At 47.8% G+C, this 25,962-nt stretch overlaps 1 long non-coding RNA gene across 1 annotated transcript; it reads left to right on the top strand.

Annotated features, from left to right (window-relative positions):
- Window positions 1-752: 752 nt before the first annotated feature.
- Window positions 753-4,751, top strand: LOC122710267. The gene is made up of 3 exons (XR_006345870.1): window positions 753-849; window positions 2,679-2,690; window positions 4,741-4,751. It is a non-coding gene; the product is annotated as an uncharacterized LOC122710267 (long non-coding RNA).
- The last annotated feature ends 21,211 nt before the right edge of the window (window positions 4,752-25,962 follow it).

Genomic DNA, 25,962 nt, shown 5'->3' with positions numbered 1-25,962 from the left:
GTTTATTTACAGTGTTTCAGGTGTAGGTGTTGCTTGTTGACAGACATTGTGTAGCATTTATGAATTTTATAATTCTCATGTTTTTATCCTTCCAAGGGAAGTTGTTTTAGAAATTTGCCAAAGTAGATAGCAGAAAAACTCCTTTGACCTTTCTGTTTTCTATCTTAGCAGTGTGTGGGTTTTTTTTTTTTTTTTTTTGGGGGGGGGGTAGTAACCTTTTAAGATCCTTTTCCAATAAATAAGTATTTTACCTGCTTTTGTCATGTGTTATTACGTCTGTAGACTATTGGCTTTTTGTCATTGGTTTTATTGAGGTATAATTTATGTACAACACAGTACACATTTTAATAGAGTTTTGACAAGTGTATACAATCCTTGTAACCAGCAACCCAACCAAGATGTCTGCCATCCCAAGGATTCCCTTTTCTCTTTTGTGGCACTGGCTACCTCCCACCTGCAGCCTGAGGCAGCCAAGGATTTTCTTTCCCCTACAGATTTTATTTGTCTTTTTTACTGTATTTCTGGAGTCAGCATGCCAGCAATTGCAAACTTTTCTGTACAGGGCCAGTTAGAAGCATACAGTGTGTACTCCTTTCTGTCTGACTTCTCAGTACAGTGTCTTTAAGATTATCCTCAATGACTGTGTTGATTGTGTATTTTGTTAGTAAGTCATTCCTTTTTATTGTTTTTAATTGTGGTAAACAATGCAAAACTTAAATGTTGCCATTTCTAACCATTCTTCTGTGTCCACTTTCAGTGGCATTAATTATATTCACATTGTTGTGCAACCACCACCTCTATTTCCAAAGCTTTTTCATAACCCCAAATGAACTCTATAGCTTTTAAGCAGTAACTACCCACTCTTCTACCCCCTCAGCCTGGTAGGCTCTAATCTACTTTGTTTCTATGAGTTTGCCTATTGTAGACATTTCAGATAAGTTGCATCATACAATATTTGTCCTTTTGTGTCTGGCTTATTTTACTAAGCAGTGTTTTCAAAGTTCATGTTGTTGTATGTATCAGCACTGTTTTTGTTTTTTTTTTTTTTTTGACTGAGCAATATTCCGTTGAATAGACATACTTTGTATGAACATAGGTGTTCAGTTCTCTTGAGTGTATACCTAGAAGAGGAATTGCTGGATAATGTGGGAATTCAAAATTTGACTTTTTGTGGACCCACAAGACTTTTTTCTACAGGGCTGTACCATTTTATATTCCTACCTGCATTGGACAAGGGTTCCAGTTTCTCCCCATCCTCTGCAACACTTGTCATTGTAGCCATGTTAGTAGGTGTGGAAGGACTGTTGGTTTTTCATAAGGTACATAAGCATAGAGGATTGCCACAAACTTGGTGGGGGAATTAGGGAGTGTAATTTGATATGTTCCAGGAGGATGGACGGAGGCAAGTTCTGGAGGAGATGAAGGTTTTATACGAGCAAAACCTACCTGATGTGTAAGTTGGTAAGTTGATATTCTAAAACAGTGTAAGAAATATAATATTGATGTCAGATCATCCTAACATTAGTTTTTGGATATGTTTTCTTTTTTTTTAATTCTCTGTGAGCTTGATCATACCCTAGCTATACAGAAGTAGAAGGATTTGTGTTAATGATTGTTATGTCTCTAGGGACCAAATAGTGCTTGGCACATGGTAGGGGTTCAATAAATACTTCTTGTTTGACTGGTATGACTTGAACGGAATTAGGGTGGATCCAAGAGAGATGACACTAGAGCAAGTGAGAGAGCTGACGAGTGAAGTGTATTGTTTCCGCTGCTTGTTTTCATCAGGTGAGGCCTTAGTGGGTTTAAAGGGAGAACAGGCAGTTTGCAAATTTAGCAGGAGTAGCAGTGACTTCCGAAAGCTTGAGTGAAGTGGGCTGGGAACTCGTGCTGCAGAACACTACAGCTTGGTAGGCTAGAGGGCGCTGGAGTTTCGGACTGTTTAGAGCCAAGCATGGGAGTGGGCACAGAGGAGAATTTGAGCTGAACGACAGACTTCAGAGGACCTGTGATTGGGTGAAGAATAAGACACAAGACTACTGACTGCTGGAGGAAAAATGAGTTATTGAGAGCTCATCCTGGAGAGAAGTAGGTCTGCAACTTGAGATTTCGTCCCTGGCCTTGTTCGGTAGTGTTTTCATCAGTTAGTTGAGCACAGAAATCAGTAGCGTGCTGTTAGGGTGTGTGGAGGACACAGAACAGTAGGAACACTTTGCAGTGACTGTTTAGGGATAGATGCTGATGAACGAGGAACTGATGTGCAAGAGGTCTGCAGTAAATGTAAGGGAGATGGAAAGTCCTGCACTCAGGTTCCCAAGTCCTTCATTTGTTCGTGCAGCAGATATGCACTCAGCAGTTATGAGCTGATAAAGGGCTCTGGTGTTTCAGTTGTAAACAGCAGAATCAAGAGGTTTGCCCCCGTGGCCCCCAACAGTGTCATGCAGAAGGCAGGTGTTAAACGCAGGTAAAGCGGGTCAGAGTCCCTGCCGTGAAGGAAAACACCACACTTGGAGAGAGTGTCATGCACTCAAAATATTGGTAGATGGAGAAATCCGGGAAATTCCTCTCCGAGAAAGAGACTCTTCAGCTGGAGCCTGAAGAAGCGGGTTTTAGCGGGGAAGTAACTGTGGTCAGAGAGCATTCTAGTTGTAGGAAACAGCATGTGCAAAGGCCCTGAGTCTTGAAAGAGGGTGGGATGCCCAGGGACCTGGGCATTCCCAAAGACCACTGTGGCTGGAACTTAGTGAGCAGGTTGAGGGTAACACTAAAGGAGATTTCTAAGCATGTGGGGCCGGTGGTGGCGTGTTTGTGTTCTAAGGACCACCCTGGCCGCCATGTGGATAGTGGATGGTGGAATCGAGAGGGAGGATGGTGGTCATGCAGGTGACAGGAGAGGTGAGCCAGACTAGGAGAAAGGAGAACAGTTTACACACCTGTTTAGGAGGTGACTGAACAGGCCTTGGTCCAGCAAGGGAATGATTTTCCGGTATTCGTACCCTGGGGAAAATCAGGATCCAAAATTCTGTGCCCTGTCCTCCTCGTTTGGTTCTGGGCAGGACACCACTATTACCAGTTTCTGGTTAAAATTCTTTGTCAGAAGAAATGTATCCCTATTTAATTGCTCACATGGACATGTGATTTTTTAAGGACGTTCTTGTGTACTGAATCAAGTACTTTGACGTTAAGTTGGGTGTATTTTATTTGTGCTATTCATTATAACAAGAGCACATTGTAAGCAGTGTGGAGAATCAATCTAATGTTTGTAGAGTGGCAGAAGTGTCTAGAATAGGTCTAGAAGACATGGTACATCTATGTACATGGTACCGATCTAGAAGACATGGGGCATATATTTTGCCTGTATTTTCAGGGCCTGGAGCAGACACATATATTTTGTGTTTATCTGTTTCCTTTTAACACTCCAAAGTAGATATTTATTAAATCTGTACATTTGGTTTGTTTTGTTTTCTTTTTTCGTTCTTTTCAATTGTTGTTAAGATACACACCAGGTAGCTCAGTGGTAAAGAATCTGACTGCCAATGCAGGAGATGCATTCCCTGGGTCAGGAAGATCCCCTGAAGAAGGAACTGGAGAGCCATCCCAGTTCTCTTGCCTGGAAAATTCCAAGGACAGAGGAGCCTGGCAGGATACAGTCCATGAGGTCACAAAGAATTGGACAAGACTGAGAGACTAACATACATTAAACATATATATATATATATATATATATATATACATATTTTTTCGTGTTCTTTTCCACTATGGTTTGTCATAGAATATTTAATATGGTTCCTTGTGCTATACAGTATGACCTTGTTGTTCATATAGTCTATATATAATAGTTTGCCTCTGCTAATCCCAAACTCCCTTTCTTTCCCTCCCCTCCCTGCTCCTTGGCAATAACAAATCTGTTCTTTATGTCTGTGAGTCTGTTTTTGTTTCACACGTATGTTGATTTGTATTGTAATTTTTATTATTTAAAAATGTATATTTATGTATTTATTTGGCTGCCTTGGGTCTTAGTTGCAGCACATGGGAGCTTCATTGCACCACGCAGGATCTTGTGTTATGGTGCACCCGAGTTGTAGCGCTTGGGCTCTGGAGAGCTCAGACTCAGTAGTTGTGGCACATGAATTCAGTTGTTGCATGGCATGTGGGATTTTAGTTCCCTGGCTAGGGATCAAACCTGTGTCACCGCATTTCAAGGTGGATTCTCAATCACTGGACCGCCAGGGAAGTTCCTGTATTGTATTTCAGACTCTACATTTAAGTGATACCATATGAGATTTCTTTTTGTCTGTCTGACTTAGTATGATAATCACTAGGCCCATCTATATTGCTGCAAATGGCTTTATTTCATTATTTTTGGAAGCTGAGTAATATTCCATTGCATATGCATACCACAGCTTCATCCATTCATTTTTCGATGGACATTTAGGTTGCTTCTGTGTCTTGTGTTTGGCCACATATTTTAAAAGAGAAGTTTGGAGGTGGTCAGGGACGGACTTGGTGTCTAAAATGATGTGCATTTCTCAAAAGGGCAACTCTATATAATGCACATGATTGTGTGAGAAGCATTGTTGCCGTTAGGTCTCTAGTGACTGTCTTACAGCCAACATAGAAGGTACTCTTGCAGCCTCCTGCCTGAGTACTGATCTGAGTATTGGACTTCGCCTCCAGGAAGATAACAAAGTGGCTTCAAACAGAGCCTGGGAGCCTGAGTCCAGCTTTGTGGTTTCCAAGTGACTCTGGGAAACCTGACCCATCCCTTAGACCCTGTGGGTTCCTAGTCTCATTCTGAAGACACGAGAAATATATTTTTAGAAGAAATTCCTAAATACAGACCTTGGTTGGGGAGGGGGGCAGGTTTCCCATGCCTACCTAGAAGCAAGGCCAGCTTTAGATCAATCTACAGCGTCCTGTCTGCTCTCACTCAAAATCGTGGAAGAGAGAATTGCTAGGAAATTAAAATTGGGCTTTTGTTATTATCATCCTTGTTTTTCTTTGGCAGAGATGCAATAGCTGCCTCCCTCCACCAATCATTCCAGATTGGTGTGTTCCTCACTCTACAGAAAGGCAAGGGTGAAGGATGTAAAGAAAAGGGGAGGTACCACATCCCTGGAAGCAGTGAATGATGCTCAGACAGCAGTGTGACTGCCTCCCCCACCCTCCTCTACTCCACTCCCTCTTCCTAAATTTTCTGAGCAATTTGGCCCAGGCTTTTCGTTGAGAATAATCTTCAACCCTGCAGGTAACTATATTGCAACCCTCTTTCTCCCTGGGTGTTCTTCTGATCACTGAACATTTTAAACTGGTTTTGATGAAGCTAAAACTGCCAAAGTGCATCCTGTCAGGACTCTGGGAGTACAGATGTGTGTTAGCACCACATTCTCAGTAGGAGAAAGAAGCCCAGGGGTGGGTGACCAAGAAGAGGGGCTTACCCTGCAAGGCAGGACCCCTACATCTGAAGTCCATTCACTAGTGGAGAAGGAAACAAAGGGGAGACTTGATCAGCTTTGTTGAGGAGATGCTAGGAAGCCCTGTATCAGACATAGAAAGCCACAAGGTCAGGGAGGCTGGAATGTCTCCAAGTGGGACGAAGGAGATCTGTGCTTTCATTCCATCTTGGCGATTCTCTGATAATTACCACTGAAGGAGCCATCGTGTTGCTGATTTTACTTAATGTGCTTAAGTTATAATTAATATTATTTGATTCTTCTTAGAGGTGAAACTAAACATGCTTGTTTGCTCTTAACACCCTTCTTTCTCTCAAGAATTTGCATAAGGAGTGAAGTTATGTTGGCATTTATTGCATTTCAGCAATTGGCCTTTTTGCCTTCCCAGTTTCACTCCACTTTCTGTTCTAACCTTTTTCTCTCTCTGTTCATCTGGGCGAGGAGAGGACAGTTATGGGTGTCAGACAGCCCTGCGTGTCAGAGACCAGGATGCATTGATGGGAGCCCGGGCAGGGAACTGGGAAATCCCACGGTGCTGGGGTTCCTGCAGAGACAGCTTATCTTGTGCAGGTGATGAAACTGAGGTGAAGCTTCACAGAAGCGGAACAACTCACCTGTGATCACAGGTTTTAGGTTCCTGTGTCTGAGGGTAGAGATTTGTCTCTGCCTCCGGCCTTGTTTTGATAATTCCATGAGATATAATTATCCGTGAAAGGATTTTGCCTGCTGTCACGTATCAGAAAGTTTGAGCTATTATTTTTCTGGTTAACTAATCAAAACAACCCCAAACTCCCATGACATGTCTGCTGCATCCTCCTGTCTCACGGTTCGAGCTTTCACGGAGCCTGAATTTGCCATGGTGACTTCTGGTAGCTCGCCATGTGCGTAGGGCAGGCTCCTGAGTCGCCATGGAAGGGAGCTGGAGAGACTCTGTGTCTGGGTTGTGCCTGAGGCCAGCCTGGTCTCAGAGGAGCCTGGTTTGGGGTGGAGTGTGTCTCCCGTGTGCCTTCCCTCTGGACATTGATGAACTGGAGGTGAGGATGGGCGAGGTGCCATGCTGAGCCAGGGGGGTAAATAAAAAAGAAAATGCATGAGCCCTGCCTTCACAGTGGGCACGTGGTCTAGGCACTGACAGGGTGACCACGGACAGAGGTATTGCAGGATGGTGGATGTCAGCACAGGCGTGGCAGGTGGGAAGGAAGGTGCTTGTGGGGAGGAGGTGGGGAGAGGTGCTCTAGGCAGACAGATGGGGCTGCATGGGATGTGGAAACTGCGAGAAACTCACCAACACACTCTGAGATACGGCTCCTTTACAAGGTGATGGGTCTGGATGAGGCTGGGGCCTCCTGGTAAGCTGTTCTGAAATGTCATACTGAGGGCTCCGGACACCACTGGAGGCTTGGGAACAAATGAGTCTCCAACAGGTTTGCTAGAAAGGTCCTTTCAGCAGAAAGAGAGGCTGGAGGCCAGAGGTCAGTTAGGAGAGGCCGGTGTGGCTGCCACCCAGGGGAGTGAGGTGGGAGTCTCTCCACCCATCCCATTGTCTGGAGTTCAGAAGGAGGTCAACCTGAGTAAGCTTTGGGATGATTCGAGCTGCTGTTGAAGGGTCAAGATCAGGGGTAATTTATGCAGAAAAAGATGGAGCTCTCCTCCAGCCCAGTGAGAATCCCTTCCTACAGAGACCAGCTAATAGAGAGTTTCGCTTAAAGCACCGGGGGAATGCTGTGAAGGACTTGCATAATCACTTGCCCGGTGTTGGTTGAAGGAAATTACTCCACTAGGATCAGCTGATGTATCTCCAGACACATGAGGGCTGACTCCATGGCTGCATCTTTTCTTCTGAGCACCTGCCGCCTCCCCGTCCAGCTGCCCTCACCCTCCAGAATCCTTCCTGCTCTTCCTGCTGCTTGGGGAGGCGGCCAGAGGGGTGGAGAGCATCCCTCTGTGCGAGGCTCCCTGCTTTTGGTTCAGGGCTGGGCTTTGTGCTTTCAGAGTTAAGATTGTGTCCATCTTTTCCAAGTCTGTCTGGTGTCTATTACTGAAATGTCCATGCAGGTCCCTTGCTTGCTTTCTTATAAGCAGTTGTTATCTTCTTTGTAGGATAAGGTCCTAAAATATAGATAGTAGGGAACATGTTTTGTTCTAAGAAGTGAGCAGAGCATCCCCACAGCCATAGAAGCACAGTAAATAGCTGTTTAATGCTGAGCGTGATGATGGAGGCATGGATTTGGTGACTTGGAAAATCATACCAAAGAGAGGGAGGGGTATGTGTGTTTCCACACAAGGTTTTAAGCATCAGCACCTCCCTGTTCTTCTGAGTTCCTTCTACTTTCAGGTGTGTTGTGTACTTTCAGGTACAACATATGTTGTATGTTTCTTTGAACCTTGGATGGCCTTGAGGATTGAGTGGGCAGATAAGTTTTTTCCCATTTGACACATAGGAAAACCGAATCACAGAAAGGGTGGGGACCCAGGCTTGTCATAGCAGATGAGATAAGAAGACAAGGACCCAGCTGGCTCGATTCTGTGGAAGTCAGGGCAGAAGTTCAGGGCCTGGCCGCTTCTTCTCTCCACTATGAACTGGGAACTGAGGTTCCAGCAGATAAAATACCCCAGTGTCTGGCAACCTCCAGATGGGAGAGATCTTAAAATCCAAGTAATACCTGGTGCATTGTCAAGCTTTCAGAACGCTCAGTGCACAATCTCTCTTCGAATCCACCAACCCCAGAAAACACTGTTGTTTTATGTCAAGTTAAGGAATCAGGAGAGGCAAGTTCCCATCCCCAACCTTTTTTTTTTTTTTTTTAAATTTCTGTTGGAGTAGAGTTGCTTTACAGTGTGTTAGATTCTGCTGTATGGCAAAGTGAATCAGCCATACATATACATATATCCCCTCCTTTTTGGGTTTTCCTCCCCATTTAGATCACCACAGAGCATTGAGTAGAGTTCCTTGTGCTACACAGCAGGTTCTCATTAGTTATTTACTTTATACATAGTAGTGTATATACATCAGTCCCAATCTCCCAATCTGTCTTACCTTGCAACTCCATTTTGAACTAAATAGCTATATAGCTGTAGGCTTAAGAGGGACATAGCTGTATGTCTAAATGTCTCCAGGGTCTGTATCTATACATGACTTCTCAGGCCCCTCTAAGCACCAAATATACACCTTCTGCAAAGTTCTCAGTATAACACCTTCCCTGGCACATAGACGCAGCACATAGACCTATTTATTTTCTGTGCAACACCACATACTATCCTCTCATAAAATGCCCAAGATTGATTGTAATCTGTCTCAGCTTCTCTTTGGCAGAGCAGAATATCTGTGTCTGTCTTATTCATCCTATGTGGCATCACTTAAGCACCCAACACACTGCATGGTCCATATGAGATCCTCACTGAACACTTGTCAAACAAGTGAAGAATTCGATAAACCCCTAACCCTAACCACAGCCCCATCTCGGAGGCTGTTTTCTTCCCGTGGAGGCAACTCCCCTGTGCTCCTGCTCTGTATGTTTAGTTTAAGGTGAGCTCAGAACTCACTGTCCCACCCTGAGATTCCCAGTCTACATGCCCCCCCCCACCTCCAGGCAGCTGACACCCCCAGTAGGAGGCCCTTCTGTGCTTGGGCCTGGCTGGATTGACCCTTTGCCCCGTGGTGTCAGCACCCCGGGGTGGCCCCTGCCCACCCGGCTCACTCACCTGGCTGCCGGCTCCTCTCAACACCTCCCAGAGTAGGACCTCGTTACCCACCTCTCCTCCTACCCCCAACCCTGTGCTGGTTCCTCCCCGCAGCCTCCCAAGCATCTCATGTAGCCTTTCTCATGGGGTCGCCCCCTGATTGCAAAACGTTTGTGAGAATTTCAAACAGGATTGTCTTAGTTCTAGAGCCCCAGAAGCTGGCCCTGAGAGGCGAATTTGTGTGAATGTGACTTATTAAGGGCCTGTTCCCCGGAGAGATCACAGAAGGAGAGGGGTGGGGCAGCCAGGAAGGGCAGGTGTCCCCGAAGGGGGCTCCAAGGGGACCTGCTCCCACTGCCGGCGCCCCACTGCTGCCCTGGGGACACACACCCCTCCCCAGGCACCTCGGCCCCTGGGAGTGGGTGCGGAGGGGCACCCACCGTCTAAGGCAGCCTCCAGGGAGAGGCAGGTGTGGCCGCTTTAGAAGAGAAGTGCGGAACCAGGGCAGGGGCACAGATATAACACGAGGACCCCAGGGGCCTGGGCCGACAGACTGCAGCCACGCGCTGCAGAGGTGGGGACACCCTGTGGACGGAAGACGGGGACTCGCGCGTGGCTTCTGCCTCCCTGGTCCAAGTGCCGTTTTGTCTCCTCAGCCTTGAGCTTCTCCCCAGCTGGTGGTTCGAGTCCTCACCATAGGTCATCCTGAATGGTGACAGGAGGGCATTAGAGGCAGGATCCAGGCCTGCAGGAGGGACTCCAAGTGTGTCCAAACAAGGAGCTGGAGCTGAAACTCACCACAGAGATGGGACCAGCATGGCACATATGCTGCTTCGTCTGAGGCTGACTCCCACGCATAGAGTGCCAGGCTGGCGCGTCTTCCCCAGCCACCCCCAGCTCTGGGCTCAGGGACACTGGGGACTTCCAGACCTGTTTCCAGCATGGCAGGGCACCCCGATACACACCGTCCCCCCGCCCCAGGGTACCTGAGCGAGTCTTGGTTTTCCAAGTGTACCTGTGAACAGTGTCAGCTTGGACCAAAATTAGTGCATCCCCCTGCTGCTCTCCTGTGAGCTGGTCCACCATCTCCAGGATGAAGCTTCATCTCAGGTGTGGGCTCTACACACCTGGCTGTCCGGACAGGATGGCTGGAGGGATCAGAGACTCAGATGAGAAGAAGCAGGCTCATTTCCCTCCGGGGATCTGGCCCCTCCTCCCAGGGCGGTCCACGCTCGGAGAAGGGGCGGGGCTTAGGCTTGGTGCTTCTGTGGCTTAGTAACCCTTGATGACTTTTTCAGGTGGCCACTGCAGAGCTCCTCAGTTTGGGTCTCTGGTCTTTGCTATCTTCAGGAGAAAGGAAACAGTCCGTCACGCGGCTTGCTGCCTTAATTCCTGTAGGGAAAAGATGGCACGCTCAAACTAGGCAATTTGAGGAGAGTTTAATAAGGTGGATGTTTAAAAAGATAAATAAATAAAGTGGATGTTTACAAAGGTGCAGTCAAAGTGCAGGAAAGACCACGAAGGTTAGTTAGGACCCCCAGGAGCAAACGGGGTGGGAGTGGGGGTTGGCTGATACCTCCAGGTCTCAAATAGTGAAAGGAGGAGGTCGAAGCTCTTACCAGGGACAGAGGTCCCTGGCCAGGAGCTGTGACCTCTGACAGGAATGTGGACGGCTGGTGGTGACCCCTCCCCTGCCCATCAGCTGACCCGACAAGAGGTCGGAGGTCAGGAAACAGTCAATGTGACCCACACTAGTCAGTCTGCGGTGGATGGAGGGGACACAGAAAGAGCAGGACACTCACTCACTGGCTTCATCTCACCTACCTTTTCTGCCAAAGCCTGATGCTCCTTGCAGGCCAAATGTCCATTCTTTTGCAAACACGCTGGTGTCTTTCCATAGCTCCGCTGTACTTTGCCATGCTGTTTTCTCTACCTGAAATGCTGTGCCTTGCTCTGTTCTCTTTAGCAAACTCCTTCCAACCTCAAAGGCCACCTTGACTCTCACAAGACCCATATTGCCTTGAAAATAGCCAAAAATCCTTGGAACAGAGAGACACATGTTGTATGCCCCCTCCCCCCACTCATATTACAGATAGACTGAGGATGGATGGTCTTCAGAGCACATGTCTTTTGTTTTCTCTGGAAGGCAAAACAGTAGCAGTTGAGCGATGTGAGGCCAGTGAAAAATTGTGAGTTCAATGTTTGTGTCTGTAGGTGACCCAAGCCAATTTCATACAAGTGTCTATTCTAGTAGGGTCAAAATTGGGCTTCCCTGATGGCTCAGTGGGTAAAGAATTGGCCTGCAATGCGGGAGACCAGGGTTCAATCCCTGAGTTGGAAAGATCTCCCTGGAGGAGAGCATGACAACCCACTCCAATATACTTGCCTAGAGAATCCCATGGACAGAGGAGCCTTCCAAAGGATCGCAAAGAGTCGGACATGACGGAGCGACTAAATGCACACACACACAGGGTCAAAATTAGCAACCCTCCTCGTCCCTGCAGTAAAGAGCTAAGGTGCCAGCTGTTTTCTGCTGAATTTTCAGCAGGTCGGTGATGGAGCATCCTGGTTTGTCTTTTGGTTGGTGTCCTGCAGAAGCGGACGTGGGAGATGTACAGGCCAGTTGGTATTTCCGGGCCCTCCTCGTTGTGATGCTTTGCCCTGAAGCTTGAAGGGAGGTGCCGGGCACAAGCTCAGAGGAACCAGACTTAGGGGCAGCTGGACCATTTCTGCGAGATAAGAGGAGATTGTGATCAGGTGCTGTGAAAGGCGGAAGCACCTACTTCGCCGTAGGCTCAAATGTTGCTAGAGACGTGTCGCTTTTCAAAGGCAGTTAAAGGGCCATTTGAGAGAAGGGACGGGTGGGTTACCCACTGTCCAGGCCCATTATAGTCCTCAGATCTTCAGGCAGGTGTGTTTAAGAAAGGCCGAGCCAGAATTGTTCTTTCTTCAATAATCCTTCTCTTTATTTCAACCCTCTTTTTGTCTGTCTTCAGAAGGTGCCAAGCAGATCTTTCTGCACTATTTTTCTTCCAGCTTCCAGGTTCCTATTTCTCTCTCTGTCTCTTTTTTTCCTTTCCTCCCAAATCCAGGAGGAGCTTGAGGCCCCGAATCCACATTTTATGTTTTATCTCTGCAGCACTCTTCTTAGCCTTGCTTAATCATTTTCTCTTGCTATTCCTCTATGTACGAATGCAGCCACTATAATAAAGCCGCTATTCATCAGCGGGAGATTAAGGGCACAGAGGGCTGCGTTTTCAGAGCCTTGGTATCATCGGAGCAGCTGCAGAAAATTTCAGGTGTATCAGCTCTCCCCGCCATGCACTGCATTCAGGTGCGTGGTCTGGCATAGCTCCATGGGGCTGGTCCTCTTCTGGGCAACCACACGTGAGACTCCTCATCATCAAAGGGGATGCAGGCTATCCATGCAGGCTGGACACCCTTGACGGCATGCACTCACATGGACCAGGCCCATCTCTGTAAGAAGAAACCGCTGCAAGGAAAGGAACAGGGTGAGGACAGACATACTGAGGAGGATATGGGCACAGCAGTGAAGGGGTGAACAAAACATGCCTCCCAGGTTTTCTCTGTCTGTCTGGATCCTGCCAGGATGTTGCATACAGGCGAGACCATGCATGGTCCAGGAGGGTCTACACATGGGAAAGGAGAGCCTCCAGTCTGGTGAGAAGGGAGGACCTATCAGAGAAGTAGGGAAGGCTGAGGGCTACTGGCTGGAGGGCCGGAGTGTAGATGCAAGTGAGGGCAGGCACTGAGGCTCTGAATGGAGAGATGATTGGAGTTTGGGGAGTCCCAGGGCTCAGGCTGGAAGCCCAGTGTGTGCAGAGGTTGTTCCTCTGTTTTTTGCATGTGTTTCAGGACAGGCAGAGGAAACGATGCTCAGGGTGGGTGTCTGATGCATCTCAAGTTTGTGGGAGAGGGATGGAGACCTTCAAGGTTGGGGCAGGGAGTCTCCTATCCTTCCTGGCTCTCTTCTTCTCTTCCTGGCCTGCCTCACACCGGCCTGTGACTCCTTCTCCAGTGACAAGTAGCCGTGTCTTGTTACTCTCACCTGGATTAGTTAGGGCCGGTTGAGTTTGAAGCTTTACTTACTCCTGATTAATTTTAGAGTTGATCCCCTTCCTGGGGGAGTTGAAATAGCAATGAAATACATCTGATTTCAGGAGTAATTTTGTCAAAGTGAATTAAGGGCTATGCCTGGAAAAAGAAAGCCTGGTGACTGAGTTTTCCACCCAGTCTTCTCCCGACTCCCATTAACTGAAGCTTCAGTTCTGCTTGGAAGTGCACTCATGCTCTTTTCACTTTTTTTTTTTTTTTTAAACTAGCCAGGAGAATTGTCTCCTGTACATGGTTGTAGAGACTCGATAAATGAGACAGATAGAAGGGGGCAGGTGTGAGGAAGGGCCCGGAGTTGGCTGCCAGGTTACCTTTGCAATCCAGCTCTGCAGAAGCCACATTAATTCCGTGGAGACTCAGCAAGACTGATATCCAGCAGTGACAGTTTGGACATCTACTCATGACCTTGGAAGTGCCCCAAGCCAGGATGGAAGCTATGCCAATTTTTCCATATAGTATTTCACAAGGGGGCCGCCTAACCACGCTGAAATTGGGTGTGTTGGAGCATGAGTGCTTCTGCAAATGGCCGTGTTTGGCCCTGTGAGTGTGGTGCAGTGTGGTGAGACCACTTCCATTTCAGTCAATTTCCAGTCACTAGACTCTCACGAGAAAGCCCAGCGTGGTCTTCTCGTGTTCACCAGGAGGCTGTGAGATGCTCCCTTGACGGGCATCAGAAACAATTACCAGGCAGTTTAGAGGTTGTTGATCAGCCTGTCCTGCAGCAGCTCCGTTACCTGGTGTCTGGTTGCATTTAAGCTGCTGGAGGAGAAAATAGCCAGGACTCTGCTTCTGGCTTGTCAGAGAATGTCGGTCGTAAGAAAGTTCTCTCCTATAAAGTAGTAGAAAAGTGTTTTAAATGAGAGTCATTTCCTCATGCCCATTGTGCTGCAGCTCTCATGTCACCAACAACCAGAGAAATGTCTAAATTAATGGTTCTCAAAATGGGGTCCCCAGCCCAGGTAGGAGCCGAGCAGTCTCTCCTTTATCAGGAATTACAGGTGGTTCTGGTGCTTGTTGAATTTAAGTGTTGTGGGGACTTTTAAAAATATGTATTTTATTGCAAAATATTTGCTTTACAATATTGTGCTGGTTTCTGCCACACATTAAAATGAATCAGCCACAGATATACCATATATCCCCTCCGTCTTGAACCTTCCTCCCATCTCCCACTCCACCCCACCTCTCTAGGTTGTCACAGAGCACTGGGCCGAGTTCCCTGTGTCACACAGCAAATTCCGACTGGCTATCTATTTTATATATGATAATGGATATATTTCCATGCTACTCTCAATTCATCCCATTATGGGGACTTTTGAGAGGCCCTGGATAAGGACATTCAAGATCCCTGACTTTAGGGAAAACAAACAAAAACTGGGTTTGAATCGTGTTTCTGCAGCTTATCTATCAGGGTCATCTTAGTTCGTTTGGATAATATTTGTTACACTCAGTTAGCCTCATCTGTAAATTGGCAGTAATAAGTGAACCCAACCAAGTTTTTCAAGATGATAAAACAACACACAGCATACACTTGCAGTGTGTGTGTGCTAAGTCGCTTCAGTTGTGTCTGACTCTTTGCAACCCCATGGGCTATAGCCCGCCAGGCTCCTCTGTCCAAGGGGGATTCTCCAGGCAAGACTACTGGAGTGGGCTGCCGTGCCCTCCTCCAGGGGATCTTCCTGACCCAGGGATTGAACCTGCATCTCTCACATCTCCTGCATTGGCAGGCGGGTTCTTTACCTCTAGTGCCACCTGGGAAGCCCCATAGACTTGCAGGGTACCTAGCATATAGTATTATGTGTTCAGTAAACATTAGCCATGAGTATGAGTTTAGCCAACTCCTCCATTTGCGTCCAAGCAAAATCCTGAGCAGTGGTTGCCCTTAAGGTCATGAATATGAATGACATCCCGGGTACAATGCTAGCAAAGCAAGCTGTGGAATGTGTTGTTCTTAAGGGATTTCAGACCATTATGGTTCAAATCCACAGTTCAATGAGGTAGCCTGAGAGGAAGAGCATCAGGTGTGCAAGGAAAGCACAGCCTCAGGGGAGGTCCAGCATCAGGTGCTTCCTCCATCGGCTGCACTTTCCCAGGTATGTTCAGGATATTGTTATCGCAGCTGACAGCAAATGTGCTCTAGACCGGCTCAGACTGCAAGTGCCTTCTGGTGACTGGAGAGCTTATTAAAATACAGGTTCCATTTCACTACATCTGAGGTGGGGGCCTGAGAATCTGTGTTTCAAATAAGCTCCCAAGTGATGCTCATCTGCTGGTTTTCTGATCACACTTTCCTGTGGTGAAGTGCTATTAATAGCTCAGTGCTCCTCAAGCCTTCACATGCATATGATTCCCTCTAGATTTATGCTGTTGAAGAAATGGTCTGGGGGCCGCCAGCACTGTCATCTCCTGGGAGCTTACTGAAACTGCAGAATCTCAGGCCCCACCCCAGATGTACCAAATCAGAATGTGCATTTCAGTAAGAGTCCAAGGAAATTTATAAAATGTGACATCCATTCAGGGTGTGTGTTTATTCACATTGGACCCTGCTCTGGTTAAATGCCATGCTCTCACCGTCTTGAAATTCTTAATAATTCTTGAACAAAGGGTTCTGCATTTGTGTTTTGCACTGAAAACCACAAATCATGCAGCCTGGTCCTGGACACCCCTCTCTACATCCATGCTTTTCAAATTTAGGTGGGTACATGACCCAACTGGGGTATTGTTAGGAATTTGTGTGTCTGTCTTCCAAAAGATTCTGAATCCGTAGGACAAGAAGATCTGTAACAAACACCTCACCTGATTTTGATGCAAGTGGTCCATGCCCACTTTCAGAAATACTCCCCTGGTCAGCTTTCCCATCATTTCTCTCCTTTATTGTCCAAAAAAACAAACAAACAAACAAAAAAAAAAACACAAAAAAATGCAGTAAGCGGCACGAAGCGAGCTGGACAGCGGACAGAGGTGTTTCTGGTTGAGCAGTTTTCCCCACAGGGGCTCTCAGCAAGCCTCCACACCTGCGCCTGAGAGGCCCAGCAATGATCCTGTGACATTTACATAAGTACGAGTGGAAAGGATGCACAGAACAGGAGAGCAGTCTCGAGAGGGACCGCCTCGGGGAGCGGACGGGCCTGGCAGGAGTCCTCAGGCTTTTTATGGTCACAGACAACTTTGAGAATTCAATGGAAGCCACTGTCCCTCCCCACTGGAAACCTCACCTTTGCACATCCTCAGGGGAACCCAGGACTAGGAATTAGAACCTAGCTGAGAGGGCTGACTCCATCACCCCCTTGCTCTCTGTCCTGGACAAGTCATCAGGCCATTCTGACCCTAGAGGCCTGATCTTTAAGGTGGAGAATGGTAAGATCATCTATCTCAGCAATTTGCTGCAAGAATCACAGTGTGGATGTAAAAGCGCTTTGTACTCAGCAGAAGAAGATATAAATTGGAGGCAATATTGTACCTACTGTGGCTCTGTTGCTATTTCCAGCCTTATACTCAGGATCAGGACACTGCATTTGTGAATTTAGCCTCAGGCCATAGAACATATTCTGTGTAGCTAGAGAAGGAAATGAATGCAGAGAAACTTGATGAGGACTTGGCGAGAGTAGCTAGGAAATTTGAAAGTGCAGGAAAAGAGAAGGGAGCTTCCACAATTTGGGGACTCCAGATGCAAAAATAAAAGAAAGAAAATCTATTTTTACACGTGCAAACAGTTTTGAGATTTTGGAAAATGCCTTTAGTCTAGCAGTAATTGAACATTTCTGCCCCTGGGTGTAATGAAGAGAAGTAGCAATGGTGGTGGTCTGTATTTAGTTTTGACTTCAAAAGCCTTCTGTTGGAATCTGCTATTCTGAGATGAGAGGAAGAAAGTTTAGTAGTTAAAGTCTGGGTTTCTGATCTAACACATATTATCTGTGTGATTTAGGAGAGGCGTTCAGTGTCTTTGTTCTTCAATTCTTTTCACCAATAGGACCTTCCTCATGGCGTTGTTATGAGTATTGGACAACTTAGTACACCCAGAACACTTAGAAAGTAATGCGAGGAATTATCATCATGCGCATCATGGAAATCTCAGAGGGAGGGGAGGTGGGGGTAGTCCCAGGGCCCAGCTATTCTTGGGATGGACAATGACTCCAGGCTATAGCTATTGAATATTTAGGACTATTGAAACCATTCTGTGCTCAGGGGTTTTCAGACACAGAGTCAGTCAGGACCTGGAAGTTTGAATTAGCCACTGTTCTGAGGCTGCAGTTCTGCAAGGCCTCTGATGCTGAAACCCAGGCCAAATCAAACAGGAGGTGCCTGTGGGTACACTGGGGGCAGGGTGACCAGTCATCCCAGCCTTGCCAAGAAGACCCTGATGGCATCTGTTTCCCTGTGGTCCCTTGACTTACCCATCTGGTCCTCCCTCCAGGTGCACGATTGACAACCAGGTCACCCGGGTGGCCTGGCTGAACCGCAGCACCATCCTCTACGCCGGGAATGACAAGTGGTGCCTAGACCCCCGCGTGGTCCTCCTGAGCAACACCCAGACCCAGTACAGCATCGAGATCCAGAACGTGGACGTGTACGACGAGGGCCCCTACACCTGCTCCGTGCAGACGGACAACCACCCCAAGACCTCCCACGTCCACCTCATCGTGCAAGGTAGGCAGCCTTGGGGGCGGCCAGGGGTGGCTGGGAGGGCCTGTGTTCCACACTTTCACTGTGATCCTCAATTTAGATGAGACTGTCTGCTCCATCTGGCCAGGATGGTTTCCTGATTCTCGCTTTGCCCTTAGATGCTGAAATTTCAAATCATTTTCCCATTGAATAGGACTAGGATCTGGGGCCTTTTCTTTGCTCCTGATCCAATAATATATTGTCTTAGAAAATTATCTCCTCATTATTTCTTTCCTTGGTTTTTTTCTCTTCTGAGTTTTTTAAAGGTTCCATCCAGCGCTAAGCGTGCTTTATTTTCAGAGCAGTGTGTTAGCTCTTCTGGCTCTGCGCATATGCCATCCCTCACACAGCCTGCAAAGAAGGCAGAGCCGACCGCGGTGCTCTAGACACCTACCTGGGATGCAGCCATTACAGCCACCTCTGCTGTTTGCAGCTTGCTTGCTTCCTATTTCCCCTCCAGCTCTGGGCCACGTCTCCCCTTTAATCCCTGTGTCTGATTCTCCGTGTTTTGGTTGCACCCCACTCCCCTCCCATTCCTCAGAGCCTCTCACCTTACCCCCAGCTTTTGAGATCTGTGTTTTCGCTTCTCTCTTACTTCTGCTGTCTCTGTGCTTCTCTGGTACTTCTGTACTTCCCCATAAGCAGAGCACGTGCTAAACATTCAGACCACAGGTGACCACACAGACAGGTTCCTTGTCAGCGAGTCAGCGCTTTCTGACTTGGGGGAACCTCAAGTTACCAACTGTGTCTCAGGGTTTCCATCTGTAGAATGGAATCAGTGTTGCAAACATCTGCAGTGAGGATTACACATTCCATGTACTGGAGTGTGAAACAAAAGAGGGTCTGGCACACAGAGATGCTATTTAAGTGTTAGCTAGGGCTTCCCTGGTGGCTTAGAGGTAAAGAATCTGCCTGCAGTGCAGGGGACCTGGGTTTGATCCCTGCATCAGGAAGATCCCCTGGAGAAGGGAATGGCAACCCACTCCAGTATTCTTGCCTGGGAAATCCTATGGACAGAAGAGCCTGGCAGGCTACAGTCCTTGGGGTTGCAGAGTTGGACATGACTGAGAGACTCACGCTTTCACTTTTAAAAGATACAGTTGTTTTTAACTTTTTAAAAAGCATAGTTGTGTGTGGACCAGATACCTTATTGTATAACCTCAGAGGTGAAGCCCCCAAGTGATGGAGCTGGGGCCTCTGCTGGGGTCTCTCTCCTGTTCTTCATCCCTCTAGATGGCAGGCCAGGGGCAATATGCTCCCGGTCTCCAACAACCCCCTTGGCAGCACACCCACAGGGAGTGTGGATGGTGGGTGAAAACGCAGGGAGCAGGATGGTGGTTCAGGGAGGATGAATAGGAAGGAGCTAGAAGATTCACGGGGAGCAAGCTGGGAGAAGGCAGGAGAGAGGGCAGCCGGGGTCAGGGTGCCGATTGTGAAAGGCAAGTCGGTGGGCAGTGATGGTTAGAGGTCAGGCTGGAGAGATACTTGCTCAGGGATTAGGCCATTGAGGCTTCTGAGCCCGTCGTGCTGCGACACACCTTGGTCACACCGTGTTGTTTGCATTTTATGTTTGTTTTCTTCCCCCTCTTCTTTTTCCAAAAGAAAATGATGATGGCTTTTTTCTTTTGTTGGTTCTATATATGAATATCTTTCAAACTGCTGAGTGCAAACAGCATTTTTTAAAGGAAATGAGATTGCAGAGACAGGATCAGAGTGTATCACTAACAGAAGAATAGGTTTTGTTCCTTGAGATGGTTTCAGTGGGTGAGCGTGTTGTTGTTGTTGTGAAGAATTGGCCAGAAGAAGGCTGAGAATCACTCTTCCGCAAGGGGGTTTGAAGGAAGCCCCAGTGGCTCAGGTCGCAGCAGGTGGTGTGACTGAAGCCACATCCCATGCCCCCGGCCCCATTCCCTCCACACACACACACACACACACACACACTTACCGCTGAGAGTGTCTGACACTGACAGAAAGACCTTAGGAGCTCTGCACCATCACAGACACTTGTGTTAGGCAGCAGGGCTTTTTTGGAGCCAGAAAATGGAAATAGCTGTGAGAAGCTCGGAAGCCCCCGTGAAAACAAGGATCATGTTTGTGCCATTTCTTTCTTAAGTTCCCCTCTCCCTCCTCCCACACACCCATACACTCTCACCACGAGCACCTGGCAGGTGTCTTCAACAAAGTGCACATTTAACAAATGCTTCTTGAAGCAAATGGCTAGATTGTAGCCGCAAGGACTCACACAGACTCAAAGAGGGGAGGTTGGGTGTATAGGGGTGGGGAGGCCTGAGGGGCAGGGCATAGGGGATGGGGTCTACAGCAATGCTCCCTCCTGTCCACGCTGATGGAAAGTGTCTAATCCGCAGCTCGGCATTTATACCTCTGGCTTGGAGAGGTGGCCTCTGAGCATGACACACCTCCTTGAGTATCGAAATCTCATCTTGGGCTAATTTTCGAATGCTGATGGGTGTATTGATCTGGAAACGAGCTGGGTTAAAAAAGGCTCTGGTCTTGTCCACAGACTCAGCCCCAGCTAATCTGCTGTCGATATGCCTGGACCAGTCATTATTGACACTTTAATGAATAGAGGACCATGGTTTCTCGGAGCCAGCCTGTCCCTGCTCTTAAAAGCAATCAGACAAACTAAATACAGCCAAGCTTCCCTGTTTCTGTATTGGAAAGAGGATGAATCACCATCCAGGATTAAAAAAAGAAAGAAAGAAACGTATCTATCTTGGGATCATTTATTGTTCTGAACATAAGCCTCATTCCCTGCAAAAGCGGACTTCTGGATTCTGTTGATATCCCCACTCAAACTTTTGCAGAACAGTGTTGAAAGATGTATGAACTTTTCAAAACTGTATTGTGATCATTAAACACACGCTTACAGACACACACATCATAGCAGCAGCAGAAAGGAAGTAAACTGATATTTTTACCCAGGAGTGTGTGTATTTGGGTATGCGTAGTCAGCTTCGTACATAAATAAACCCACACAAAAGGAAGGTAATTTTTTGTTACAGGATCATATGAGCTTACTGAAGTCTGGGATTATGTTTCCCTCATTCCTATCAAATACCCCTGCTGCCCGACTTGTTCTCTGTACGGGGTCTCCTCTCTGGTTGTGATTCTGTGCATTTATCCCCTGCTGAGGCCTGGTTCCACCCTTGAATCTGCCTCAGTACCAGCCACTCTGCCCTCTGTACCTGCCCCCACCCTCACCTTCATTCATAAAGGCGAGGGTGGGACATAAATCACCATTGAGAACAACTCTGCTTCCCAGGACCCTGGCCCAGCTCTAGGCACATGAAAATGAATGAAATGCCACCCATGAAGCATGAGGTCCCCTTCATGGGGAGTGGATGGAGTTGGATGCCACACCCAAGCCCTCCCCAGGAATTTAGTTTCTAAGTTGCTTCAGTCATGTCTGACTCTCTGTGACCCCATAGACTGTAACCCACCAGGCTCCTCTGTCCATGCGATTCTCCAGGCAAGAATAGTCGAATGGGTTGCTGTGCCCTCCTTCAGGGGATCTTCTCAACCCAGGGATCAAACACACGTCTCTTATATCTCCTGCATTGGCTGGCAGGTTCTTTAACCCTAGCGCCACCTGGAAAGCCCCTCTGGGAGTGTAGACTTTGGCTAAATCCTTCTGGGGCTCCAACTTCCTCCAAGCCCCTGGATCCTCTCACCCCACTGCTGTGTGATCAGACATTGTAATAGCATTCAGAACCATCTCTACAGAGACCAGGCTGGTCCACTTATGTGGCCCCCACGTTTCCCAGGGCCACTGGGCAACGGGCAGTCCTCTGGCTCAAGCTCGGGGCTGAAGGCTGGGATTTTCCTTTCCTGCGCCTTCCAGAGCTTGAGTTCTTAGTGTATCTTCAGCCTTTCCACCCCTCAGGGCAAACCTTTCACTGTGTCAAGTTCTAGAGTTGTCCTTGGTTCCCTAGGATACTTTTAAAAACCTGTCCTTATAGTAAAAGAAAAGGGAAAGAGGGGGTGTTCAGTTCCTTTTATTAGTGGGTCCATCTCTTCTTGTCTCACTACCTGTAGTTGTTGCATTGTATTTTCTGTGTGTATGTTGTCTTCTTTTCTTTCTTTTTTTTTTAAAGTAGATAGCTCTGGAGCTACCTAAATTCTCCCAGAGCTTTCGAATGCTGGTGAGGGGTGGGGTGGTTTCCAAAGGTCCTGGCAGGACTGGTGAAGTGACTGGAGTGGGGACAGGGGTCAGGCTGGCCTGGGCTGCAGGGAGAGCCCTGCAATGGGCAGCCCGGGGGGTGAAGGAGCAGCTCTGGAGTTGAGCCATGGAGAGCCCCGGGCAGAGGAGAGGAGAGTGTGAAAGCCCAGGGAACTCAGCCTGCATGGCCAGGCATGTAAGAGCAGCCGGCAGGATAGAGTTGATGGTGCTTCCAATTTGCACTGTCCCAGTACAGCATCTGGGGAGGAGCCCAGGCAGTCACGTGGGGCAAGTGTCCGAGGCAGGTCGCGAGCAAGGGGCAACCTTGGGAGGAGAGCGGTTCTGGAGCAGGTGTGGGAGGGAGGTGGGGGCAAGCAGCTGGGGCTGGTGGCAGGAAGGATGAGGGCCAGACGAACAGGTGAGCTAAGTAGCTGCTCAGTAAGGTGGCTTTAAAATTAAATTCGAATTAGCTAAAACCAAACACAATTTAAAAATCTACTCCTTCAGTCACACTGACCACATTTCAGATGCTTCTAGAGCTACAGGGGGTGGTGGCTCCTGTACTGAACGGTGCAGATGGGATGTCCCCAGCGGCCTTGAACCATCACCTGGGCAACAGGTGCTGAAGCCAAATGGGCTTCATTGACTTCAAAGGCCAGGTGTGGGGTGGAAACAGGGATGGGATTTTGGAGAGAAGACGGAAATTAGAAAAGATGGTGGTGCTTTAAATACAAGAGAGAACTTTGGGAAAAGATGTAGGTCTGGGGTTCGTCTGTTAGCTGTAGAGAGGAGGACTTCCGAAGTCAGGAACTTTGTCCTAAAAAGCAGAGGAATAACTCATAAGCTGGATAAGTGTGCGAATGAGGTGGGGAGGCGCGTCCACCAGGACATGGAGATTCTGGCCTTGGAGCCTGGGGCAGGGTGATGCTCACTCATCTAAAGGGCCCTGTGATGAAGAGGCAGCAGGGTGCGGGGGCTTCAGCAGACACGGGGGGTAACAGAGAGGGGGGCTTCAGACACTAGGAATTCTTGATTTTCTGATGCCTTGAATTCTCCATTCAAAATAAGTTTGTGAAGAGTAAAAAAGACCACCCAGGGGTTTGCGTGCCCACTTAGGCAGCCATAATGTAATCTCTGAGACCAGAGTGAGGAAGCTCCATCTACAATTTATTAAAATTTGGGTCTAGCGATTTCCATCTCTTTGACCTCAGGGTGCCCTGCTTTATGAGTGTAATTAATAAGAGGCCGCTTCTCCAGTTCAGCTGCACACTTTAACTCTTTTCCCCTCTGGATCCGGCTGCCAAAGCAAGCTTCTCGGAAAAGCTCTACGCTTGTCTTCATTGCTCCTTGCAAGAGGCCCCATTCTGGAAAGCAGAGTGAACAAAAACACTTTGTATGAATTGTTTCCAAATTCAGGACAGCATGGAAGACATCCCCAAAGCCCTCATTGTATCTATAAAAGCCCTCTAGTGCAGGGAAACCACCCTGGTGGTCTTATGGAAACTTCGGGAATGGTCTCTGTTGTTGTTCAGTCACTAAGTTGGGTCCAAATCTTTGCCACTCCATGGTCTGCAGCACGCCAGATTTCCCTTGTCCTTCACCATCTCCCAGAGTTTACCCAAATTCATGTCCCTTGTGTTGGTGATGCCATCCAGCCATCTCATCCTCTGCTCATTTATCAGAGGGCAGAAATTGACTGGTGGTCTGCCTGCTGAGCTTAAATCTCACTTAGAGACCTATTTGCTTGATACAGAAGAGTAGAATATAGTGCTTATAAAAATGGAGGTATTGGTATAATAATAATAATAATAACACAAGCTTTTGGCCCTTTATCGGTTTTCTAGACCCTATCTAGGTCTCTCTTTTGTCACTGGAGGATCTAATCACCCCCTCCCTTTTGTTTGGTGTAAATGAGTTTTCGTAGTTCTTCCTGGGCAGAATTAATCTGAAAATCCTTCCTATTGTTTGATAGTTAATTACCTGCCTTTTGGAGTCAAACAGGCTCTGAAGCTCACGTGAAGCGGGGCCTCCACTAATGTCTGTGGAATAAGGCAGAAAGAAGAAGAGGAAGCCAGGATGTGGCTGTCCGTTCCTTGGGCTGGGGGATTCAGAGAGAAAGGGAAAAGGCCAGGGAATAGCCCGCAGCAGCAGGTGATTTGCAGACAATAAACAGAGCTTTGCAAACACCAGCCCTTCTTTTAGCTTGTATTGTCTTCCTACTCAGAGCCCTCCCCTCTTACCCGCCTGATAGGTATAATAGTGTTGCTTCCTAATCCTGAATAATTAATTGACCTTGTCAAGCCAAACTCATTATTATGATTAAGAGAACAGGAACAATAACTTTTAATTTCTAGACACCAAGCCCCACAGACCCTCCCCACCCCAAACCTGAACAAAAGGGAATTTGAAAAACAACAGATCAAACGAAACCATGTGGTCTAATCCTTAAACTGAAAGCAAGGAGTTCTGTCTCTCCAGTCACATCCTCAGGAAAGCAGTCTGCCTCCCCTTCCCCCCTTTCTGCCCACCCCTGGCCCTGGAAGGCTCCCTTGGAGCTGAGGAGACCTTTGCACCATCTAATTTCCATTCGGGCTGCGTCTCCCTGAGTCCGTAATGGAGGAGCATCACCATTGAGCCTGAGTCCACAGAAGTCATCTTTTGAGCCCATCTGCCTTCTTCAGCTGCCAGTGGCCTTGCGTGACTGAAGGTCCCGTTTGCCATCCCAAACTGCTCTCCAGACTGTCTTAGCCACTCCCTGCCCCATTCAGGGCAGAGATGAAAATGCAGATTTGGCCTGGCTGTAAGACTGCCTCTGAATTCCACCGGACTTTCCCCAAAGTCAGGAAATTAAATTCTGCCACGCAATTCAAGTGTTCCTCAGAGCACCCTGGAGAATGACAGGAAGTAGGGCATTTTACCTGACATTGATTCACAGAATTTCGACAGCATGCGAATGAGGCGACTCAGTTTTACCTGCTGAGTTTTAAAACTTTTTTGATGCGGTTATGGGCCATGTGGGGGCAAAAATTCTGAGCGAGTTTACTCAATTTTAGTAAACCCCCTGGAACGTCATCCATCTGCTAAGCCAAGTAGGGTAGAGTCTATTAGACTGAGGGAATCTGAGGAAATTGCTGTAGTAAAATTTATATAGGCGTAATAATAGCATTTTCTGTGTGGTCTGGTGTTGCTGGGGAGGGTCCTCCAGTTTTCTAGGCAGTTGGGAAAACTAGGCTCCTGCCTGCTGGGGCTTCCTGGTCAGCACAGTCAGTCATATTATTATGGGTCCCGTGTCCAAACTGTCCACACCACAGGGCTCTAGGGAAGCAGAAAGCCTGGGTGACCCTGTCGCTTCACAGCAAGCCTTACGGGAGTCTGACAGTGTCCCTCCAGGCAGGCAATTAGTGTTTCTGAGGGGAGGTCTTTGTGCAGCTGCAGAATTCTCCCTTAGGTGGTTTTCCCCAGGGAGTCTGAACTTCCTCAGATTCTCATACCAGAGGTTGAATAAAGTGGCTCCTATTCCTCCTGGGTCTTGTGTAGCCCTGCAACCTCCAAATAAGCCTTGTTGTCCTTTTTCACTGGGGAGAGGTCACACATCAGATCCTGAGTGAGCAGCTCTTCCTAATAACTTCCTCCAGACTCTCATTCCACACCAGAGGCCCCTTGTGGTTTCCTCAAATTGAGCTCGAAGCAAATGTTTTCAAGGAAGGATTGTATGAGGTGTCTTTACGGCTTTGTGACCTGCTGGATCTGCCTCATGAGTCTGTTCCTAAAGGTTCTGGTAGGTCATCCCTGTAAGAGTGTGTATCAAGTGAGATCAAGAACAGCATCTTTAATTTGAAGGTCATGACTGTTGTC

Source organism: Cervus elaphus, chromosome 16 (assembly GCF_910594005.1).
Source record: "Cervus elaphus chromosome 16, mCerEla1.1, whole genome shotgun sequence".
NCBI classification, from domain to species: domain Eukaryota; kingdom Metazoa; phylum Chordata; class Mammalia; order Artiodactyla; family Cervidae; genus Cervus; species Cervus elaphus.
Note: the sequence above shows the minus strand (reverse complement) of the source record. Positions and strands in the feature narration are given on the sequence as shown.